The sequence below is a fragment of the Vicugna pacos genome, chromosome 24 (genome assembly GCF_048564905.1).
Source record: "Vicugna pacos chromosome 24, VicPac4, whole genome shotgun sequence".
NCBI classification, from domain to species: Eukaryota; Metazoa; Chordata; class Mammalia; order Artiodactyla; family Camelidae; genus Vicugna; species Vicugna pacos.
Window position 1 is genome coordinate 9,227,328 of NC_133010.1, and position 24,944 is coordinate 9,252,271.

General features: G+C 40.1%; 1 long non-coding RNA gene across 1 annotated transcript; it reads right to left on the reverse strand.

Annotated features, from left to right (window-relative positions):
• Positions 1–13,533: 13,533 nt before the first annotated feature.
• On the reverse strand, positions 13,534–17,349 carry LOC140688877 (uncharacterized). Its single transcript, XR_012063722.1, has 2 exons — positions 17,192–17,349; positions 13,534–13,960 (listed from the first exon to the last, which is right to left on the reverse strand). It is a non-coding gene; the product is annotated as an uncharacterized lncRNA (long non-coding RNA).
• Positions 17,350–24,944: the final 7,595 nt, after the last annotated feature.

Genomic DNA, 24,944 nt, shown 5'->3' on the forward strand with positions numbered 1-24,944 from the left:
ACAGACTAAGAAAAACAGGATCCTCTGGACTGATAAAAAACCATAACTTCTGGGTTGATAAGTGTCCTGGAGGCAGAAGGGTGGGACAAGACAGGAATCCCCATCATCTGAATGTAACCTTTTGATCATTATTACCTCATCCAATTTCCCGATCAAGACTGAATAAGGATGAAAAATCCCTCCTCCCCACCTGGGAAGGCAGAGCTGGGGTGAAGATAAGGAATGACAACCCCAAACCCCTCCCCACTAGTGAATATTCTGCCCACTCGTTTTTACACCCATATAGTGAGGAAACTTGGGGCAGCCACCCACCTGGGTCTGCCCGCTCTTTCCTTGACAGCGTACTACCTGTCCCTTAATAAATCTTTGCTTTACTTTCTTAACCTCGGCGTCTTGTCTCTGAATTCTTTCTGCAACAAGACAAGAGCCTCTCGCCCGTGGCTCTCTCCGGCTACAGATTTGGATGCCATTCCCTTTCTAGATGCTTTTATCCCATAGGAAGCAAAAGGGAGAAGGGTCTTGGCAGAGTTTTGATAGTAGCTGCTCTGCTTTTCCACTGCTGACATCATGAGAGGGCTTTCTCAGGATTCTTTCTCTGTCTCTTGAAGTATAGTTACTGTGCAATATTGTAAGTTACAGGTGTATAATATAGTGATTCACAAATTTTAAAGGGTACACTCCATTTATAGTTATTCTAAAATATTGGCTACAGTCCCTGTGTTGTACAGTACACCCTTGTAGCTTATTTCATACATAGTACTTTGTACCTGTTACTCCCCTCCCCCTATCCTTCCCCTCCCCCTTCCCACTCCCCGGTGGTAACCACTAGTTTGTTCTCTGTATCTGTGAGTCTGCTTCTTTTTTGTTATATTCACTAGTTTGTTGTATTTTTTAGATTCCACGTATAAGTGATATCATATGGCATTTGTCTTTCCCTGACTTATTTCTCTTTGGATAATACTCTCCAAGTCCATCCACATTGTTGTAAATGGCAACATTTCATTCTTTTTAATGGCTGAGTAGTATTCCATTGTCTGTCTGTCTGTCTGTCTATCTATCTATCTATCTATCTTTCTATCTATCTACCTATCTATCTATCTACCTACCTCATCTTCTTTATCCACATCTTCTTAGGATTCTCTTAAATTTTTCCTTTAGGTAACTGGTTGGGGTTCTTGGAGGAAGACCCTACCAGAGTATGTGAACTCCCCTACTTCTGTGGCCTTTCAGAAGCTCCACACTCTCACAATAGTTTACACTCTATTATTAGTGGGCTTTTTTTCTTTTTTCAAAATTTCTGTTTAAATTGACTTACAGGCTTATATGTTGTTAGATGAAATCTGACTCAGGTAAACAAATGCTTAAGTGTGCCTACTTCCTCCAGGTGTCTGTTTCTCTCTCTGTTTTATGTTGTTTACCCTAAAAACCTCAATTCTCTGAAGGTCTCAATAAAAGTCATGAATTGCTGTTTGTCCAGCTTTTTCTTTGTTGTAAAGGTGGGAATGATGTTATTTACAGCTCTTTATGTCTTTAAACTGAAACCAGAAGCCCCTGAGAATATGCTTCACTTTAACTGATTGCATGGAAACTCCTGTGGCTTACCGCCAAAAACACTACTTAAAGGTATATGCATATATGACTGTACTCTGAACGTTGATTTTTGCAAGTACAGGGTTGAACATTTTATCATTCTCTGTAGGTCAGTTTTCTTAGACCTGCTTTTTCAAATTTATTGCAGTAGTATAGCTCTTGGCTTTGATAAACTTTGACAGATGGACAATGTAGTAGGGCAAAGAAAATAAAAATCTAAAATAGTCCTCATTTTATGAGTACTCATGAGCACCTGAAAAATTAGATTCAATAGGGACATTTATCACCCAAGCATCCCTGCTCCCCTGAAAAAGACCATTCAGCATGAGGACCACCTACAAAGAGTGAAAAGAAAGATACGCAAAAAAAATATTTAGCTAAATGTGAGACAAATCTTAAAATCAGGAACCAATTTATGATTGGATCAATTAAAATGTTGATCAGTTACAACCCTGGCATAATGAGATTTTAAATGCCATTAAAAGTTAGACAACAATGGAAAAGCAGCAGCAGCAATCACTACAAAAATAACAACAAAACTTTTCTTTGGCCCCTCGCCCAAGCTGACTGGCTTATCCCAATGCAGACGTAAACTCTTTCATGAAGCCTTCCCTGATCTCAGCCAGAGAGAAATCATTGCTTTTTGTATCTAATGCACTTATCTCCCTTTACTGAACCTAATTCTGATCTGAATCTAACTAGGTTCTGAATCTCACCACATGATGGATCAAAGGGATGGAAATAGACAAAGGCCAATCAAATGACAAGCAAAGTCGGTTTAGTCAGATCTACAGCAAGGGTGTCAGGCACCAAGACTTGTGTCTGGCAAAGAATTAAAGGCAAGCAGATGAGTGGGAAAAATTTATAGTAGAACAAAGGAGAGGCTTCAGGTGATGCCCAGAGAGGAGGCTGCTGGCATGGAGAAGCTGCAGGTGAGTTCAGTAGAAGTGAGGCATCCTAGATGGTGGGTGCAGGGCGCACATTTGCTTTGTCTGGTCGATCCTCAACTGGAAGTAAGGATAAAAATTATGGCAGCTGTCTGTTATTAATCAAGTCCTGGCCACCCTGGGCCAATTGGAGAGGGGTTATTTTTTGGCTTCCTGGTTTGTCACTAGAGTTAGTGGTCTGACTTCCTGCAAATCTGACTTGTAGATAAGTAGCAGGCTGCTTTCTTGAGCTGGTTACTGTAGACAATGGATTGGTTTCCTGGGCTGGTTGCGGTAGGTTGTGGCTCAGAATTCCATTTTTACGTATGGCTCGATGATTATATAGTCAACGTATCCAATCAGTGGCAAGGAAATCAGGGCCCCGACAGTCGAGACCTGACCAGGAAGCCCCTTGGAAAATAAGCCATCTGCATACCCACGTTGGTAACAGTGTTATATTAAGGAAGCCCTTCAGAACTTTGGTTATAGAATATATTAATTAAATTAAATATTTTCCCAATTCTCTTCATCCTGAATTTTTTTAATTTGTGAATGAATTTGGAGAAGACCCATAGTTTCACATTTTGACTGTATAAAATTGTTAGTTATTTTTAGTATTTCTAATAAATTAATAGAAATAAATATTGCAATGAGATAGCAGAAGCTAATAAAAATACTGTATTTTCTCAATGCATTAATATGAATTATACATGATGATATCAGTCTTTGAATATTAGTAAGTTAGGTAGATAACCCTTCATAATAAATATGGAATATGCAACCATGTCAAATAAGGGGTCTCTAGAGTGTGTAAAGGACACACTTGTCACTTCACAGTGAAATAGTAAATAGAAAACTCTTGACAAGTGAACTTTCGGGTCTCTTCTTATTTCTATAATTTTATGCTTATAGCAGAGTCATGATTCCATTATTCTAAAAAATTATGACATAAAGAGAACTATCTTTAGTAGGATTTATTTAACACAATTAGAAAATGCAGTTACAACTCTAAAATATGTGATCAATCCAAATGTATAAATTCCATTCTGAATTGATAAAATTTGAATTTGTAATGAATCTACAATTCAAATGATACTTCCTAAAGGAAAAGAGACTAGGGATTGCAAAATACCAAAGGTTATTTTTTCTTTCCAAGTGATTTTCATTTAGGAAGCTAATGAAAATTTAAGATTTGTCATTAGCTTTTTAATTAATAAAATGGCTGCTTTGGAGAGTTTATACATTGTCACTCCTGGATAGCGAAACATTTCTCCTTGGTTAAATTTGTAGTATATTTGCTATTACGTTTTTGTAAATTTTCTCGTTACATTTTTTGCTATTAGAACATTAAAATGTCAACTTCCCAAATCATTGTGGTCTCCCAATAACAGAGTCTGGAATATCAGTGCACAAAATGCATTTACTTGTTAGCATAGTGCACATATTTCCCATTTATTATGATATATTTATCGGGTTAAAATGTTGAGGAATAATGTATGCTTCTCCCTCACTTCACTCAGCATTTGGAAATAGCGTACCTGTTTCAGGAGGACCATTCCTGCATTGACCATGGTCGAAGGAAATTTGCTTTGCTCTCCTGTAGCAAAAAAAGAGAAAGCGCTTCAGAGAAACCCTCAACAGGAAATTTTTTTAAACTTTATCTCATCCTCTCCTGTGATGGCCCCAAATTAAGTGACAGAAACGCACTGAATGCCAGCTTTTGCCACTTGGGAGAATGGAGAATGCAACTTGCAAATTCCCACCGCCGAGCATTTTAATAAAAATAGAAAAAGTTACGAGCGTGTTTTGAAACCATAATTAGGAAGCATTCAAAGCCTAAGAGAATTGATTTTGCAAAGATGAGTTTCTTTCTCCTCCGTAAGATCCAATAAAATGCCTTTACAGAGTAAAATACCACATTTCTAGACACCAACTACAATATCAAATTGTCCGTCTTTATTTCATCTCCACAGTAATGTTACCTATACATTAACAAATATAAAAACCCTCAAGAAACAAAATTCCCAAATAAGATGGATACAGGTACTACACAAAGGCTGAATACCTTGATTCTGTTAGCTCTGGAGATGCTCTTACTGGAACCCATCATCTGGCACATGAACTGTATGTAGTTCAAGCTAATGTGTCCCTCAGACTTCAAAATACAGCCATTCAAGGTGATCTTGCCATTGATTCATTATGGGAAACAAGGAGTTATTAAGTGATGTAACTTGTTGGTGTGTGTTTTACTCTGTTCATATAAACCAGTGAAGCAAGATCAATTTGTTTCTCGGTTGAATTGGTTTTCTTGTGGGCACCTCAAGCATACATTCAAGAAAAGCTACCAAGAAACAAATTTATTTTCCTGAAATGATGGTCTTTATTGGCAACATCTAGTTCTTTTAATTTTACAGTTGGTTTCCCAGTTATGATCTCTGTTTTCATGAAGCATGAGAAAAATCCTAGAACAGTTAAATGTGCTTACCATATAGTTTATGAATTTGTTGCTTCTTCAAACTGGCAAAAGCTGCAGAATAAAACTACACTCTTGGTAACTCAGTCTTTCTTTTCTTGACTCTCCCTCCTCCTGAGCAGTAAGATGATTTGTCCTGCATGAATCACAACTTGGTCATGGCAGGTGTTAAATTGTTATACACACACACATACATTTATAGAATGCCAAATTATCTGTCTGTGTAGTGTGTGTGTGCACGTGTGCATGTGTGTGTGTGTGTGTGTGTGTGCAGAGAGAGACAGAGACATAGATGGAAACACAGACATAGACAGAAAGACAAATGCATCACTGGAGAACCCCAGTTCTGGTCCTAATTCAGAAGCCATTCATTCATCATATATCTTAGGTATCAGGTAAATCCCCTGAACCTTGGATGCCCAGTCTGTAACAACAACAGAAAATTAAGCCACCTAAGTTGGACCTGTCAACTCCCAGAGGTGGTACGGCTTTTGGGGAACTCAGAGACAGAAATATACTTTGAAAAGATAAAGTCTGCCTTGCACATTTAAGGACGTATTAAACAATACATCATCAGACAGCTCTGATGAAGATAAGACACCTGTGAGTTGTAGTCAGTGCTCCTAACAACACCACAAGAGCTCTTTTGGGTGCCTTTCTGTGGCATCTCAAGAAAGGAAGGAACGCAGGTGCATTTTAAATGACTCTTAGAGCTCTGCCCAGAAGGGCTCGCTCAGCCCGGGAGGGCCTGCCATTAGTGAGTAAGTGAGAGTGACATGCTCTGTCTCTCAAAGGGTTTCTTCATGTCCACTTTGGTAGCTCTCATTACATTGCCTGAATCCATTAAGACAGAAACAAGGTTACCCCATGAAGTGTTTTTGTGACTAAAGAGGACATGCAGCTCTTTAATCAGCGACAGAACATCTCCTGTGACAAGACTGAGTGATACAGTGCGCTCTGGTCCCATCTTCGCTGCCAACAGGGAATATCCCTTACAAGGACAGACAATATTCTTATTAAATTGCCGTTGGTTGATCTATCAATGCTCCAGTGAAAATAGTTATTCTGAATATGTTTAATGTAAATAGCTATGTTCAATGAAACACCATCTTACTTGTGCAGATATCTGATCCCAGATAATTCAGCTAATGCCTTGAGGTTATGAGGTCACCGTAAGTGGGTTTCAGATCTGCCAGGAGTCAGGGTGACAGGAGAGGATGAGCAAGGGGAGTAGGACCCTGTCTGCTCCCAAAGGCAAAGCTGAAGCTGCTGGGGGAGGAGTGAGGTGTCTGCCGCCTCCATTTCTTAGCAATCATCTCAGATGTCATCAAAAGTTATGCTATGCAACAAGGTCCTAATGTCTAGCACAGGGGACTATATTCAATACCTTGTAATAGCCTCTAATGAAAAAGAATATGAAAATGAATATATATATGTGTGTGTATAACTGAATCACTACGCCATACACCAGAAATCAACACAACACTGTACACCGACTATACTTCAACAAAAAGAAGTGTTGTTGGAGGAATTAAAAATATATAAAAAATAATACGAATATAATTTTGTAGGTCAATTATATCTCATTGTAAGTAAATACGTAAATTAATTAGAAGTTCTTTTACTATATATTCTTTTTATATGCATATGTCTCGCAATCATTTTTTCAGTCAAAAAATTATTTTTAAAAATTTAAAAAATAAAAATAAAGGGATGCTTTAACTTGAGACCCTAGAGGAAAAGTGACCAGCAGCGTGTAGCTGAACTCAGTCTGTCTGTAAAGGTATATGTGTGGGTGACCATGTGTCAGTGTGACAGATGATGTGTGTAAAGGGTTATAGAAGAAACTGAGCCGTAGACAAATGTCCCATTAGCTGACCGTGTTGGATTTTGTACATAACACGCTAAACTGAGAGAGAATGTAGCTCGGATGAACGTAACCACGAAGTGGAGCTTAGGGTTTCTCTGTTCTAACTGGCTGGTTGGTAGGCAAGATCCATGATGTCCAGCCAATGGAAATGACTAGCCCAGAGTTGCACCAAGAGTTACTATTAGTATCTAAAGCCCAGACCTCTGCCTCCTGTTTAAGAGTTCTAAAAATTTGACCAATCCATACCATAACTATCCATCATTTACTTTGAAAGCACACCATGAGTGTGGCCGTGGCTGATCGCAACGTGGCTGACCGTTAACTGACAGATGCTTCTGCCCTAGTGAAGCCCCCACCTGCAGAACCACAGCATGTCTCTCTTGCCCTCTTCTAAAGTGTTTCTCATGACCTCAAGGGAATCTTCAGCATGTTCCAGGATTGGCCTTCTCCCTCTGGGAGTGGCAGGTCCTTGAGATAAGTCTTGGTCACTAGACCTTGGCGCTTTCCTCTTGGTGTTCTTCTGGCCTTGGACTCCCAACCTTGGACTCTCCCAGTGCATCTCTCAAAGCATCCTGAGAAACACTCAGGAGCTTCGCTACCTTCTGTGACCGCGCCCACATCTGGCAGGTGGCCATCACCAAGCCCAGAGACTGGACAAGGGGCAGACACTGTCACATCCTCTCCAATTACACTTCTAGTCACTTCTTTTGGCCAAATTCTACACGTGAATTTGCCGGCACATGGAAATCAAAACAGGTCAACCACTCCCGCAGAGACAGGAGTTCTGAATTGCAGCCATGGCTCAGACAGAGCTCCCTGAGATTCTGACAGCTTCCACCTGTCATCACCTGTTACAAGTCATCCTCTCCCTTTCTAGGACCCTCACCCCACAGCCTGATCCAGTTACACAACAATACTTACGTCTCCTGAAAATCTCTTTCTCTCTCATCTGAGCATGAGCAAAGAGTAAATCTGAGCGTCTCTTCAACAAATGGCATTGGGAACCCTAGTTATTTACATGCAAAAGAACAAACTTGGATCTCTACCTTATCATATAAGCAAAAACTCAACTCAAAATGGATTAAAAACTTAAACACAGACCTGAAATTATAGAACTCCCAGAAGAAGACATAATGGAAACACTTCATAATGTTGGTTTTGATAATGATTTCATGGATATGACACCCAAAACACAAACAACAAAAACAAAAATAAACAAGTGGGACCATTTCAAACTGAAAAGCTTCTACATAGACAAAGACAATAATCAGTAGAGTGAAAGGCAATCTATGGAATAGGAGAAAATATTTGCAACTCACATATCTGATGAGGGGTTAATGTCCAAAATACATAAGGAACTCCTACAATTCAGTAGGAAAACAAACAAATGGAAAAAACAAACCAACAAAACCCTAATAACAAAATTAAAAATAAACTAAGGACTTGAATGGATGTTTCTCCAAAGAAGACATACTAATGACCAACAGGTTCCTGAAAAAATGTTCAACGTCACTAATCATCAGGGAAATGCAAATCAAAACCACGTTGAGTTATCACTTCACACCCATGACGATGGATGTTGCCCAAAAAAAGACAAAGACAACAAGTGTTGGCAAGGATATGGGGAAAGGGGAACACCTGCACACTGTTGGTGAGAATGAAATGATGGTGCAGCCTCTGTGGATAAGAGTATGGAGGTCCCTCAAAAAGAAATTAAAAGTAGAAGTACTCTGTCGTCTCGCAAGTTCACGTCTGAGTATGTATTCGAAGAGACTGAAATCAAGATCTCTAAGAGCTGTCCGTACTCCCATGTTCACCTGTGTGCTCTCTACAGATAAAGTGTTACATAACTGGGTTTTATCTGATGGAGCCATTTATTTTGGCTTGTGTTCTAAGCATTAATGGGAGCATTATCTGCCCAGTGTATTTTCCCCTGTGAACCAAAAGGAAGCTCATGCTGAGGATGGGGCAACCCCACCTCTCCCTGCGCTGTGCATTCTCAGTCCTGGGCTCTCTCAAATAGTCCTGGCAGATGGACTAGAGAATGCTGGCATGCCCCAGGGTACATATCAACCTTCACTGCACCCTTACAGACCCCGTGAATTTTTTTTTTTCACTCAGCAGTGTTTGTACACATTTTTTTCTGATTAGGCACAGTCATACTTGACTCCAGAGAAAGGAGACTTGCTTGGTTTAGGAGAAGGAAATATTCAAGGATAAACGTATTTCTGAACAAGTTCACTCGTGTCACGACCTCAACTCCTTTTCTGGTCCCAGCCCAGGAGCTTTCACTTGACATTAACTCTACACCACACGACAACTACTTAAATGTCTTCCTTACAATATGCACTTCAGTTTATTTTGGTTTTATTGCATATCAGCTCTCAAAAATGATACCCATAAAATACAGTGCTGCTTTCTCAAAATTGTCGTCTCTTTGAATGTGCAGAGCCATAAGCGAGCCGGGCAGGCAAACCTGTGTGCCTCAGACTTTGTCCTCTGGGTCTCTGTCACTATAAGAGGCCTGACTGGTCTGCCTTCTCTTGTGCCTGTGACAAAGGGCTTATGTGATGGTGGTCAGACTTGCATCCCTCTCTCCTTATCATCAATGTGTTTTCAACATCCTCGTTTCAGAAAACGTACTTTTGGAATTGTGATATGCCCACCTTTGGCGTGTGTTTCTATAACGTCTGAGAATTATGCTGAGACCACTTGTCCAGCCTGCCTCATACTTGGCCCAATGTATCAGTGGCCCCCCGTCGTCCCCACACGTCTCTGATATGCCTACTTAGAGGATGAACACAGTGGCTCCCCATCTATCTTGGCACCTTTTACAAAACCCAGGAAATGCTTAATCTACTTTCATCTCCATCATTCCCATACTTCTTTTTTTTTTTTAAAGGCACTGGGAGTTGAACCTGGAACCTCACACATGCTAAACACGTACTCCACCACTGAGCTATCCTCACCTCATGACTTTTCTTTTTCTTTAGAAAATGAAAACTTTATTTTTTCAAGTTTATAAGATAGCTCCCATTACAGATAACATATGGTCAACAACCCCCTCATGACTTCTTGGTTTTGCTTATTTCTTCTACTTGATCAACCATCTCTTACAAACTCTTGTGACAGCCGAGTCTCTGTCACCTTCTATATTTATTTTCAATTTCCCCCTTGCCTTGTTTTAACACATTAGTCAGTGTCTAATATTGCAAGAGCAAATGAAAAATAGACGTAACACTTTAACCTTACCTTCAGTACTCAATAATTAAAGTCTTCATATAAGGCCCATTTCCCTATAAACAACTAGGTCATTATTTTTCAATCCTTCATTTTTTTAAAACAAAAGGATAAAAGAAACCATCGAGGGACAGATAATTTACATTTTCTAAGCTATGGAAAAGCCAAGAATTCTTGGAACATTCTTAGAACTGCAGCCAATTGCATTTTTTAAAATGAAAACTTTTTTCAATAATAAAGTATTTCCGGATCATCACATTGTTTTATACCACATCCTTACAATTATCTAAATCTGAAAGGAGGCAAGACTTTGTAACTCAAAAAACAGAATAGTAACAGGTTTCAAATGTCTGTTGACAATATGAAAACAAAAGCTAGGCTATCTCTTTCTCTTATGAGAACCTTGAATATTGCATACAGAACAGAATGAGAAAACAGTAAATATGTTTCAGTTAATTTCCTGAGTATAGACATGGAAGACATGATACAAGTAGCAGGAAGGTTTGACTGGTTTAGGAAGTTGGTTGATTTTTTTCATGGAGTTTTATAGAGTTTCAGGGCTTACAAGCCCTGTTTTCTTCAAAACTCTGCCACCTCACCTCCCTTCCTCCAAATTTTCCACAATTTTGACATGCATTCAAAAATATTGACTAATTGAGTCAACATGAAATTTTACTTGTGGACATTCTCCATGAATTTCCAAGAAAGAGAACATTCTGTATTGACTTCCTGGGAGATTTTCAAACCAATAGGTTAAGTAGCTTCTCCATAATAATCTCCCTTGCAGAGCACAATTCACCAGCAATTTTATACTGTTTTATTTTCCCTCTCCAGTTGCTCTAAATTACAAAAATTATTTTGCTCAACAAAGTGTGTAGCCTCTCAGAAGCCCTAACTGTATTTTCTCCTTCAGTTAATTTCCCCAACTGCTGGTATAATTTTTTTTTTTGAAAATTCCGATTTAAACCTTAAAAAAATCTTCCAAAGTCTTCTGCGATGTAGAGCAACTGGAACTTTTATTGTCAGTGGTCGGAGTGAAAAACAGTGCAGTTACTTTGGAATAACGTTTGGCAGATTTTTTAATCTATCCTATGACCCATCGAGGCTACCCCTCATCATATATACCAAAGATAAATGAAAACATATGTCCACACAAACAATCGTGTCAACACATTCACAGCAGCTTCATTCATAATATCACTAAGCTGAAAACAACCCATATGTCCATCAAAAGAATAATATATAAATAAACATATGAAGTAGTATTCAATAATTCTTGGATATAAAAACTGAATTACTGATGCACACATAGATAAATCTCAAAATAAGTCAAACATTGGAAAGCGCATAGTGTATGTTTTCATTTATATGAAGGTGTAGTGGAGATGCACCTAATTGTTGCTGATAGAAGTCAGAATGCTTCAGAGTGAAGTTGTGGTGTGAGTGTGGATCAAGAAGGGGCAGGAGGGAATTTCCTAGGGTGATGTAAGTGTTCTTTATCTTTATGGGGTGTTGATTACACAATTCTATTTATTTGCCAAATCGCATCTTACTATACACAGAAACTGCCTGCATTTCACTGTGCGTAAATTATACTTATTTTTTCAGTCCCAGCATATAAAGAATATAGAATCTGCAGAGGAAAAAAATCTAAAAAGAAAAAAAATTATTATGTTCTTCATCAAGGCCATTTAACTATTTCTACTTGTGTAATTAAACAGAGAATGCAAAATAATTTCAACATGCCAAAACTAATTAGTAGAGGCAAAATTGAGGTATTTTAATTCCCCTTCAAGGTAATTTAAAAAGTAATAGTTTTAGGTGAATTTTTTCTGTGTTGGTTCATTCACATGGCAATTGGCGGGAGGCCTCGCTTCCTCACCACGTGAACCTCTCCACCATGCTGCTTGAGTGACGTCATGACAAGACAGTTGGCTTTCCCTTGAGCAAGCGATCCTAGAGAAAGCAAAGATGAGGCTGTGTGCCCTCTGGGGCCTGGATCGGAAGTCCTACATGGTTGCTCCTGCACAACTATCCATTAGAAGCTAGTCACTAAGAACAGCTCACTCTCAGGGAGGGAGATGTCAGGTTCCATTTTTTGAAGAGAAGAGTGCCAAAGACTTTTGGACCTATTTTAAAACCAATGCACGCAGTGAATGACCTCACATGCCATATGTTTCTGACCCTTACCAAGGAAAAAAGGAGCTTCCCCTGTGGAATTTCCAAAAGTAAATTATTGGTGTCAACAGTGAAGCACTGGCGTTTGAGGGGATGAACTACAGGCCATGAAGGGAAAGAACAAGTCATTCTCAAGACCGACATCAGAGGGAAGCAAGTGAGGGGCCAGCGGTTTACTTGTGTGCAGGTGGAGGAGATGCGAAAGCAATGTAGAACGGTTCTTTTGCATTAATTTTAACTAAAAAAAAATGCATTTGATTGCATACATTGATTACTGATTTTTTACTCCCCTTGGAGTGTGCACCCAAGACAAATGCCTCACTTACTTTGTTTGCCTACCCCTTGTCCTAGTCCTATTCGCGGACACTCTCCCCTCTTCCTACTTTATGTATTAGTGGCTTAAGGCCAGTATTCAGCAGTTTGGAATTAGTAGACCCTCAAAATGTTGGAAACAGATGGGGGGTAGCACAGAACAGTAGGAAGCTGCCAGGTTTGCGGTCAGTGGCAGCATGGGTACCAGTCAAGTCCCCCTCTGATTATCCACAGGACCTTAAGAAAGTCACTTCACCATCAGTGTGTCAGCTTCTTGGTGACAAATTTGAAAGGACTGGATGCAATATTTTCTAACGCCCAGTGAGAGGACTAACATTTAGACAGCAGAGAGTCTTAAGAGTCCTGGGTGATGTTTTCCCTTCCCTGAATCCATCCTCTGTAGCTGGAGACCTGAAATCCGTTACTGTTCAGGGTAAAGCTAATGCCTTTCTTGTGTGATTGTTGTTTTTAATTTTAATTTGGAATCATTCTTTCTGCAGTCATTTGGCAGGTTTGCCCAATCTCGCTCTGGGGTGGTAATCAGGGCATGATGCAGTATGGGTATCATTTTGTATTTTCATTAAGGTGCCCTGAGGACTTCCAGCATTTGATGCCAGCAAATTTAAATTATTAATTTTATTACAACAAGAGTTCTGTAATGGCAGAGTTACTGAAATGCTTTTTAAATTGGTTTTTAACTAGAAAAATAAAGAGAGAGAATTTGGACACTTGGGAAATAATGAAAAAGTGAGATAGAGCTGCTATTGATTTAAAGTCAGGTAAGAGGATTTTTTTTTAAGGTTCAATATTCACAAATCATTGGCCTTAGATGAGATACTAATGAAAATCTTCAACAACCTCATAGGTATGTAGTAATAGGGAAGAAACCAACTAATAATAAACAAAAACCATGCCACTAACATGTAAGAAAGAGAAAACTGATATCACTCATTATTATTATTTTATTATTTTAATTGGTTCTACTTATTAATTTAAAAAAACTGTATTTCAACAGGCTTAGTTAAAAACCTACTGTAAGCAGGAAATATATAACCAGAGACAAGGAATGGACTCACAGCTCCATTTTTGAATGATCTTGGGTAAATCACAAAAACCAATTTGAAACTGTCTTCACCTGAAAAATGGGGACATTAAAACCCTCACACAGGGAGTTTTGTGCAGCTGAAATGAGGTATTGTGCATGAAGGCAATTTGTAAACTGTGAAATACTCTGCGTGTATAGAGAATGTATAAATTTATAGATATTTCTCATTTCCAATTAATAGTATTGGGAGTCCTGCGAAGGGGCTAGAGATGAAAGAACAGTGGGATTCCAACGTGACTTTATCCATCCGATGACTCACAGCTGACCTGGAAAAATACAAGTGCATAGATTTCACCTTCATTCAGAGTGATGTGATGAGCTCTGTAATAAATGATACTAGCACAGAACTTTGGAAACATCCTTGTCATTATTTGTGTTTATTAGGTGCTTAAACAAGAAGAACCTCTACTGGGGACACAGCAAAAAATCAGTCAGAAAAACTCATCCAGGTTACCCTGTGCCTGATTTCCACAATCCGCCATCCTTGCGTTCCCTTCCCAGCTCTGTTCTAGCAACGCTCCCAACCTCAGCTGTGAATCCCTCTGAGAGGGGAGAAGTGCTCCACTGTTGGGCAGGTCTAGATGGGACTAGAGCCATACCCTTGGTGTAGAGCCAAGAAATCTAGATTGGCTCTGCGGGGAAGCCATCATCCCCAAGGGGAGGCCAGGATCCTTACTGCCCATGTGAAAAGGGTGTGGCTGGTGTAGGAGGCTGTGGACGCACCAGCTGAACATTAAACCAGGGTACGAGTTTAGTGGACACATTTGTGGGTGATGGATACGGTAAGACTCCAAGGCTAGGATGTGGGATGGAGAGTGAGCAGCTTAAAACTGGTAAAGGAGGATGTGAAAACCCAGAAACACCATCTCCTCGTGTTCCCTTTCATCACAAGAACATCTTGAATCAAAAGAAGTTAGTGAGAATCAGGCTCATACTTTGGGAAAAAGAATAACCATTAAACGCCAAAGTGGTGTTCAGGTAACACAGTGTTGTGTTTGGATCTTTTGCTTGTTTGTGTGCTCATGTTTTGGGGTTTTTTGTGCTTTTTTTTAAAAATTGAAATATAGTCAGTTTACAATGTTGTGTCAATCTCTGGTGCACAGCATAATACTTCAGTCATACATATACATACATATATTCCTTTTCATATTCTTTTTCATTATAGGTTACTACAAGATATTGGATATAATTCTCTGTGCTATACAGTAGAAACTTCTTTATTTTATATATAGTAGTTAGTATCTGCAAATCTCTGACTCCTAATTTACCCCTTCCCACCCCCATCTCCCCCCGGTAACCATAAGTTTGTTTTCCATGTCTGTGTGTCTCTTTCTGCTCTGTAAATAAGTCTACTGCATCTGCGCTCAGCTAGCGCAGCAGGCACAAAGACAGCCTAGTCGTTGTTCACACAGGACAAAGCCAGGGGCTGCTAATAGGAAGTTCTTGTCCCTAATATGACACTGGGCGGAGAGTATTCAAGAAAAAGTACTGCTTAGGGGATGATTGTGTAACAGGTCATCCTATAAGAAAAACATTGGGTCCACAGATTTGTTTGTGAACTGATATCTGAGGAGCCATTTTCATATTTACCTTCCCTTTTCTCTTGAAATCTGGTGATGGACATCAGGGAGCTGTTGGGAATGATGTAACAGCTACACTGTATTAAGGGCTAATCATGCGTTAGGCTCTGTGCTGTTTTCCATTTATGATCTCCTTTAAGCCTCGCTTCAACCTCATGTAGCAAATAATAGTATTTCCCGTCTTACCCATGAGGAAGTTGGGGTCCCCAGCCAGCAAGTAGTGGAGGGAACCTTGAACACCATTTCCCTACAAAACCCCACTTTACAGCACTGCGTTCTATTTTGTTCTGGGATTTATGTGGGAAACCAGGAGAAGATGTGCTCCTGTCGAGTGTGTGGAGCTTTTCTGACGGTGACAGTTTGGCGGGTGGGGTGGTGGAGTCTCTTCTGGCAGTGGGGCTGCCTGGTGGGATGATTTGCATGAGCTGGTCTGTACATTAAGGGAAGGAGAACCGATCAGGAGTGAAGGAAGCACACAGACCTCACCCATTTTTTTAAAAGGCTAAACCTTGAAATAACCTCCTTGGGGATTACTAAGAAAACGTCTAAGCTAACTCGATTTTCAACCTCTGTTCTTCTGCTGTGATCCCCTCTGAGAGCACTCTGAGCCTTCGGGAAAGACAGGTCTTACGTCTGATAGGCTGGATTGGTAGAAGCTAAGGGCAGCATGTAGGAAAAGTAGCACTGGGTTGATCTGGTCAAGTTTCCCATAAAGAAGGTGATGCTAAGTTCCTAGTGGACCTCTAGAGAGTGCCCCAGAAGGTCTTCCACATCCACAGAAAAATCCAAGATGGGGGACTGCAGGAGATGGTCCTTAGGGAAAGATAATACAACCAAGCTTCTAGGTTAGTTAAGGACCCCCTTTGTTAGGGTTCAGAACAGACGAGTTGCTCTCCAACAGCCCAGAGGTTACTCTGAGCAGTTTGCTGCTGGTTTCCTTCTGACATTTGAGTCTCCATCTTTTATTTGTAAAGGAGAAAGGAGTGGGAGCAGCTGACTACTTCATTTATTTCCTTTTATAGCTCGAGCCTCCAACTCATTTTTTTCTGATGACCGCTGAAAGATCTTCCCATGCTTCCTACCCAAGGGAATGCCCATCTGTCTGCACTCCATCACTTCCAGCTGGATTTGACACAGTTTGTCTCGAACAGCAAGTTTCTTTTCCTTACTTTCCTCACTCCTAGACTGAACATCTGCCCTGTACATTGGCAAGATTAACACATCCCACTTGAGCAAATGCAATATGGTCTCCGGGTGTCACTCTTGGAGACGGGATTTGGTGTGCCAATTGTGATCATCGTACCATATTACACCAAGGAAGCATGTATTTTTCATACTGGTCTAGGTCATGTACCATCCTTCATACACGAGACTCATGTCTCTGAAGGCCATTAGTGAGATATTTTCTCCTAAGTCTAAGAAGAAACCCACTCACATTCCTCGTCTGAGACAAAAGGAATTTTGCCATTTTTATTCCTTTTGCATCAATCTATCTGGTTATTTTTATAATATTTGATTCTTGTAGTCAGAACTGTGTCTGTGTGTACTGTGGCAGTGCCAGGGAACTTGAAGACTCTCAATAAATATTGGTGGAACGCATAAGTGAACTTTGTCAGAGACTTCTTAAAGTTTAAACATATTATGATCATTGACACTCTCTCATACACTTCATTTGCACACATATTTTCCTTCTCAAAGAACTGAGACTATCACTTGATTTATCATTAATCATATTAGTAGGTACAAAAATGTAAAACTTACTCCAAAAACTTAACAGATATTGTCAAAGTCCCTAAAAATGGAAAGTATCTCCTAAAGAAAAGATCATACTGTCAGTATTGTGATGTCATAGAATCAGTATTGTAATAAGGAGCTAGAAGGTGTTTTTAAAATACAGGCAAATTGATTTTTCCCTACCTTTGAATGCCTCACAACTTCCATTATAAGGAGTAAAGAATTTCTAACCCAGAAATGATGGGTAAACTTTTACGTTCAAAGCTTCTGCCCCAGTTGATATTACTATGGCAGTCCCCTCCCTGTGGAAATCTTAAGGTTCTCTAACCTCAAAATTCTAGAATTATGGAAAGTTAAATTGAATTTTGAAATTCAGGCTATGGAAAGAGAAACAATATTTGGGATGCTAATCTAAAATATGACCATTTCCCAAAGCTCCTGATTTCATCTAATTTTAGAAAGAGACTATAGCCGGGAGAAACGCAAGTTATATGCTCTTGCTCTTCACACATAACCCCCCTCCTTCATCACCGACGTGACCTGAATTCCAACACCTGGCTGACCTCATCCCTAGTAATCAACCGTCATCCCAAGAAGTGAACATAATCAAAAGCTAAATCAAATAAATATGTCTTACTCTCTGTTCTGACATCAGCCAAGTTCCATTTCTGGTGGGAGGCCAAGGGGAGCGGGTGCCAAAGGCATATGGCTGTGGGCACCGTTGTGCCAGAAAGTTGTCAACACATTGGAAAGGATTCAGAGAAGAGTAGCGGGGGTGATTAAGGGGCTGAGGAATTCACTTATGAGGGAGATTAAGAGCGCTAAGTGTGTATACATTGGCTAGGCAATATATGGGAGGCAGCAGAGCTGGATATAATTTGAAGTGTCGACAAGTCCACACAAAGAATTAGAAGCACGGGAGCCAGAGGAAATACTAAGGCTTGGGAAAGAGCAGTAAATAAGGACAAAATCCAGAGTCTGGTTGTCATCAACATCCCTTAAGAGTATGTTGACTTAAAATGAGAGCATTTCACAGCATCCGTTGTAAGACTACTTAGTCATAGATAAAGAGGAGGTAAAATGGAGAACATGCAAAGAAGCCAGGCTGACCAGGGACAAAAAGCATAAGAAACAAAATACAGCTGTCCTGTGCCCTCTCTTATCAGGGCATCATTACTCAGAACATGTCTACTGCCCACTTTCAACTGTACTGTAAGTAGTGGCTCAGGGTTCACCCCATCCCTTGACCCTCTTCCTATCAACACTGTCATCCCTGACTCGTCCCCCACGGGGTGCCTAGTACATAGTAATTCACATTTCTTACATTTCACTCACTTAAAGTGTACAATTAAATGGTTCTTAGTATATTTACAGAGTTGTACATCCATCACTATAAACAATTGTGTAATATTTTTCTTATGCCAAAAGGGAACTGCACACCTCTCAGCTATCATCCCCAAATCCTCACAAAAAATATGTTAAACTCCACAAATTAATAGACATTGTCAAGCCCAATTAAAAATGGAAAATACTCCAAAAAAGTGATGATTATACAATCATTAATTTGACTGGGATGCATAAAGTGGCTTATCAATATGGGTAAATTGATTTTTCTCCATCTTTGAATTCTGTACAACTTCTATGGCATAGAGTGAAAAGCTCATAACCTCACATTTTCCCCTTCCCCAGTCCTGGCAAAACACTAACTTAATTTCTATCTCTGTAGATTTGCTTTTTCTGGATATTTCATGTAAATGGAATCATCCAACATGTGGTCTTTGTGACCAGCTTCTTCACATTAGCATAATGTGCTGAAGGTTCATCCATGTTATGGCATGAATTAGTCCTTTGTTCCTTTTCATGGCTGAATAATATTTTCTTGTATGGATATGCCAGATGTTGTTTATCCTTTCTTCAGTTGATGATTATATGTCATTAGTAGGGAATATCACATAATTTTTCTCCCCAGGAACATGTCTGGACATTTCATTTAATCACATGATTCAGCCTGGGGAATCAGGAGCTGATGTCATTGTCTCTTCCAGGAAAGAGATACACTGCCTACAATCAAAAAAATTAATCATGTTGGAGTTTCATGCCCCTTGTCCAGTTTTGTTGGAGATACATTTGGCCAGTCAGTCCAATGTCCAACAGTTTGGATATATTGTACTTCCTGTTACATACAACATAGAACATATGCCCATAGTCTCTCTTTATGGAAACTTGCCCTTCAGTCTTTCCCAAAAAGGATAATCCATACAGTTTAGCAGAGGCTGGTGTAGCCTCCCATGCCTCTAGCAACAACGAAGTGAGATGCTGTGCATCTTCTCTGTGTGTAGGTTTCCTCCTCAGAACATAGTAGAACAGGATGTTTTTGACTATTCTAGCAATGAGCTCAAAATCATATTCCAGCCCATAATAGTGGTATGACCTTGAGAAAGTTATTTTAAATCCATAAGGCTCAGTTTGCTCTTAGAGACAAAGAGTCTTAGAGGATTGTAGGAAGCAAGTTAAATGACATACAAAAGCCCCTGGCACATACTTGGGGATTAATAATGGTTGTTGATTTTAGCAAGATGTGATCCTACGAGGGGTTGAGAAGTGGGAGAATATGATGACAGGAAAAGGCTTAAGGTGATTCACAACATTACCCAATAGTGCCTCCGATACAGAAGAAAAAACTAGCAGCCATCACTAAATAGTTCTCCATATGCCTCGGACCACTCCCCAGTCTTTTTATATATTAACCCTTGCAACACTCCCATGAATTAGGTATTATTATTATTACCCTCAGTTGTTAGCAGAAGGGTTTTGTCAAAGATCGCTCAGCTTTTCAGAGACAGGGTTTGCACGCAGGTAACTGGTTTGGGGATTGAATTCCTAACCACCACACCTCGCTGTGAGGCTTCGCTCTTCTGTGAGTCTCCAGGACGAGAACATTGTGCACTGACTGGGACGCCCACATCTTGGATGTGCATCAAGAATCAAGTTTCCTGAAGGTGAACAGTTTAGCTCTCACTATTCGTTTTCCACATATTGTTTTTGTCACTGCCCTTTTCCCCCCGTGATAACTTCAGCTTTTACAACTCTCTCTTTTACCACGTTCAAGCCCAAGAAAAGACCTTGGTAAAAATTGAGCTGTTCATCTCTTTCAGAGCTGTCTTTTGTCTGCCATCTTTCATAGCTATAATCTCGCAGAGGGAAGCAGGTGGTGAGGATAAAAATATGTTAGCATTCATATTTCGAGCCAAAAGTCACCTACATTTCACTTGAGGCAAATAGGAAACCAACAAAAAAATCTCCCTTCTATTCCTATACCAGCTATGCCCAATCGCCAAGTCAGACCCTGATCCTCCAATCCTGGATTGTTGCCACTGATCCTGCCTTCCCACATTCTCTGTTAATTTATACCCTCCCTACACAAGGCTGCCAGAACAGCCTTTGGATAGTACACTGCCTGCCCAGCCCCTCTTCAAGAGCCTCCAATGTCTTCCTTCTTTTCAAATAAATCCACTTTCAAATCTCCATACTTCCCTTTTTCCTCCTTCTGTCTCAGTCGGACAATAATTGTCCCCTGAGCACAGTATGGCCACCCTCGCATCTGTTCTAATACCCTTAGGTAGGCAGGCTCCCCCCAACACACACTCAGGCACACACAAGTGCGCCATAGTAGAAAGAATGGTAAATCCACATTAAAATATCAGTTCTTTTTGTTTCATCCTCTCCTTAGCTCTATTGAAAATGGCTTCCTAGCTTTCCCAGCCCGGAATACCCTCTCTCTGCCTAAACCCCTGCCACAGTCAATGCCACACTGTTTAGAATCTGACTGTTCCTTTAATTATAAACATCAGTGACTCATTCTTTGAGGGACTGAGTTAAGGTGTTTTCAAAACTAGGCTGGTGTTTGAAAGGTATTGAATCCCTTCTATTTAATTGATTGACTCAATAAACATATCGAGGGTTGAGTGCAAAGAGCATCTCTTTTCTGTTGTCTTCACATACCTGAATCCGACTCTTACTTTCCTTGGGAAAAATTAATTTATCCTCTGTACTCCCATTATTATGTGCCTTATAGATTTTTCTACCATTGCAGATAAACCCTATACTCTGGCTACTGTAATAAAACTATTTCCCCTAAATGGACTGTGCACTTCTTGAAGGCAGGGGCCACATTTTCCTTCTATCTCTAGGGCCTCTGCACCTAATAGCTTAAGAAATGGCTAAACAAATCTGGATTAACTTAATTAAAAGAGCAGACCTCCACAGGAAGAGGATTCAGTGTGTTGAAATGGGCTCGGGGGAGTGCGGGGGGAAGGTTGAAGTTGCTCGGATGTGCAGGGTGCATCTTCTTTTCATCCACTGCATTAGATTTGCTCTTTATCCAGGACCCACTGTGCCAAATCAGGCTTGTGATTAAGATCAAGTCTACCGGGAAATCAGCAGAGAGTTGGAGAGCATTTGAAAAGGGCCTTGCTGTCCAAAGTTTGCAGCTCTGGCAAACAGCTGTTATGGTTCTATTGTTTTATTCTTGCTTCCTTTAAAGGGCAAGGCTTGAAAAATCAGGGAATTTATGAAGAGAATCTCAGGCCAAAGAGAGCACTCCAGGAATCATTTTCTCTTGCAACAAGGCGAGTTGTCCATTGCATAGGATCCGTGTGTGGAGTGGCTGTGCCAACATTAAGGACCACTTAGCCCAAAATCACCTTTTTCAGGATGTAAAAGACCCCTTCTGTCCTCGGGCAGGGCTGCAAATACACTGACTCTATTTCCAAGAACCACTTCAGATCCATTTAGAGCCTTGCCAAGAACGGGTCTCCCATTCTGTTGGGAACTGAAAGTTATTCCTCATTGGATCAGAATATTAGGGGTAAAACAGACCTTAGAGGTCACCTCGTTCAAGTTTCTTTTATTTTCTTTTTCTCTTTCTTCTTTATTCTCTTAGAGAAGAAACCGAGGAAAGAAAGACATGCTCAGCAAGCTGTCACAGGAGGCAGACTGTGACCTCAAGTTAAGTTCATTCTCTGCCATATCTCAGAGTCTCTGTTGGTGTTTATTTCTGCAGAAGTTCACATCAACGAGTTAAAGGAGTCTATCCTGATAGTTAAACAAGTTAGTTGGTCTCATAAGGGCAAAATGCTACCTAATTTTATGTCTAAGCACTCATTTTTTCTGTATCAAAGTATAAACAGAAGTTCCTGGACATCTTTATGTCATTCGTGTTCTAGAGGATGAAAGGGAAGTATGGAGCCTAAACCTGACATTCTACATATGCATCCAGGATTGTGTGTGTGTGTGTGTCTGTCTGTCTGTCTGTCTGTGTGTCTGTGTGTCTGTATGTCTGTGTGTCCATTTGCATCTGCTTGTTTGTAAAGGTAATGAACTGGGTTGGGCATTTGACTGAAAACACAACATATTTACCTGGTATCCAGTGACTGCAGGCCCCTTGGCAAAAGAGCAAGGAGATAAATGGGCATTCTCAGGTTGCAGGAGGGGCACAGAGCATGCTTGGAAAGTCATGTCCTTGGACTGAGGCTCCCCTGGGGGAAGAGCGGTAGGCAGTTACGGAGTAATGACTGGGGTTCACATAGTGCAGAAGTCACATTACTAATGCAACCCAACTAATGCGTGGCTTCCACTTACCTTCTTGATGATTCTTTGTCCATGTATATATACCAAATGAAACTGGTACCATTATGATGCTCTTGAAACAGATGGTATAAGAAAAGAACATTTCTTTGGAAAGTATAAAGGAATAATGAAATTTGACTGCAAGGATAATGTCTTCATAAACATAACAGTGTTTTTCCACACAATGCCAGTCCTCCATGGCAAGAAGTGGTAAAGGATGGCCTGAAAATAAACTACTTACAGACACAGAAAACTGCAATGGGAAAAAGAGAATAAATAGGGGCTTATACACCTCATTTAAAATGTGAGCCATCAGTCATATGTTCAGACACATATTTTGCCCACTGCTCACCTTGCCCACACCTCACCTTGCCCAGAGCAACCTTCTTTCTAATTAGACACCGACACTGGAAAATATTGATAAAGGTCCAAGTCTGTGTCTGGTAGAAGTTGTTCATCTTTCAGCCAAATCAATAGAGTATTTTTGAACTTAAAAATCCTTGAAATTCTGCCATTTAGTCATAAGATTAAACACTGCTTAATAACATTGCTTGAGAAATTAATAAAGGAAGAGGCCGCTGGGGGATTCCAGGTGTGAGGACTTCAGGAATCCGCGGTGCTCGGAGCTCCTTTGGTTTAAACCAATCACATGGTGTCTTCAGCTCAGGCCACTTTATAACTTTAATTAAGCAAAATTAAAATTAATTATTAATGGAAATAGATGAATCAGCTAAGGTGAGCTGATGCGTTATTTTTGTTGTTGGTCTTTGTAAGGTGCCATGAGTATACCCAGTGCAAAAGAGAGTAGCTCTAACAGTGCTGACTAATAACAAGGTCCTTGCCCCAAGGAGCTTTCTCCTTCTAGAAACAAGTCAGTAAAAGACAGATCATAACTCAAGGTGCAGCTGACGGAAGCTGCTACTTCCAAAACAAAAGCAAATCAGTGGCAAATTCTCATCAAGGGAAGAACTGAAACGTGATTCTCTAGAGAATCTCAGTAAATGATGAATTCAGTCATTGACTCAGGTTTTAGGAATATTTAGAAGCACGAAATGAAGTTCTTCCCTCAAAGCAGCTTCTTCTGAATGCTGGGGCTAGCATCGTTTTATAAAGAAACCTTGGTCTATACTGTTAATTAAAACCTATTTTAGTCCCTGTATAGTCACAAGACAATTCTTACTTTGGGCAGTGTGATTTAGTCTTTCAGCTTGCCAAACCCAGGAAGTTTTTCCTATCTTTGGCAAATATTTCTTGAAAATTTGTTATGGAACAGACAGTACAGGAGAAGGGTATCTTGGCAAGCAGAATAAGTGTGAAGGAACAGAGAATTTCATAACGCCCCCTTGACAGCGAGAGGGATAATGGTGGGTGCCGTGTAAGCTAAGAGGCTGAGCTTTCTGAGTGTTATATTTGATGGTTGCAGGTGGAAGTCAGTCCGAGCCAGAGCAAGGAGAAGACCAGGCTGGGAGGAGGACCTATCGGCCAGTTTTTAATCACTTTCCATCTGCGGTAATGAAGAGACATCTAAAAGTGAGGTCAAGAATCCAAAAATGGGCAGAAGACCTAAACAAACATTTCTCCAATGAAGACATACAAATGGCCAATTGGCACATGAAAAAATGCTCAATATTGCTAATTATCAGGGAAATACAAATTAAAACTACAATGAGGTACCACTTCACAAGAGTCAGAATGGGCATCATTAAAAAGCCCATGAATGATGAATGCTGGAGAGGATGTGGAGAAAAGGGAAGCTTCCTACACTACTGGTGGGAATGTAGTTTGGTGCAGGCATTATGGAAAAGAAGTATGGAGATTCCTTAAAAAGCTAAAAATAGACCATATGATCCAGCAATCCCATTTCTCCATTATCTGGAGTAAATTCTAGTTCTAAAACATACATGCACCTCAGTGTTCATAATAGCACTGTTTACAATAGCCAAGGCATGGAAGCAACCTAAATGTCCATCGACAGATGACTGGATAAAGAAGATGAGTGTGTACACACACACACACACAAACACACACACACTGGAATACTATTTGGCCATGAAAAAGAATAAAATAATGCCATTTGCAGCAACATGGATGGACCTGAAGATTGTCATATTAGTAAAGTAAGCCAGAAAGAGAAAGAAAAATACCATATGATATCACTTGTATCACTAAAAAAAAGTACACAAAGGAACTTATTTACAAAACAGACAGATTCACAGACATAGGAAACAAACTTACGGTTACCAAATGGGAAAAGGGAGGGTGGAAGGATAAATTAGTAGTTCTGGATTTGTAGATACTAACTACCATA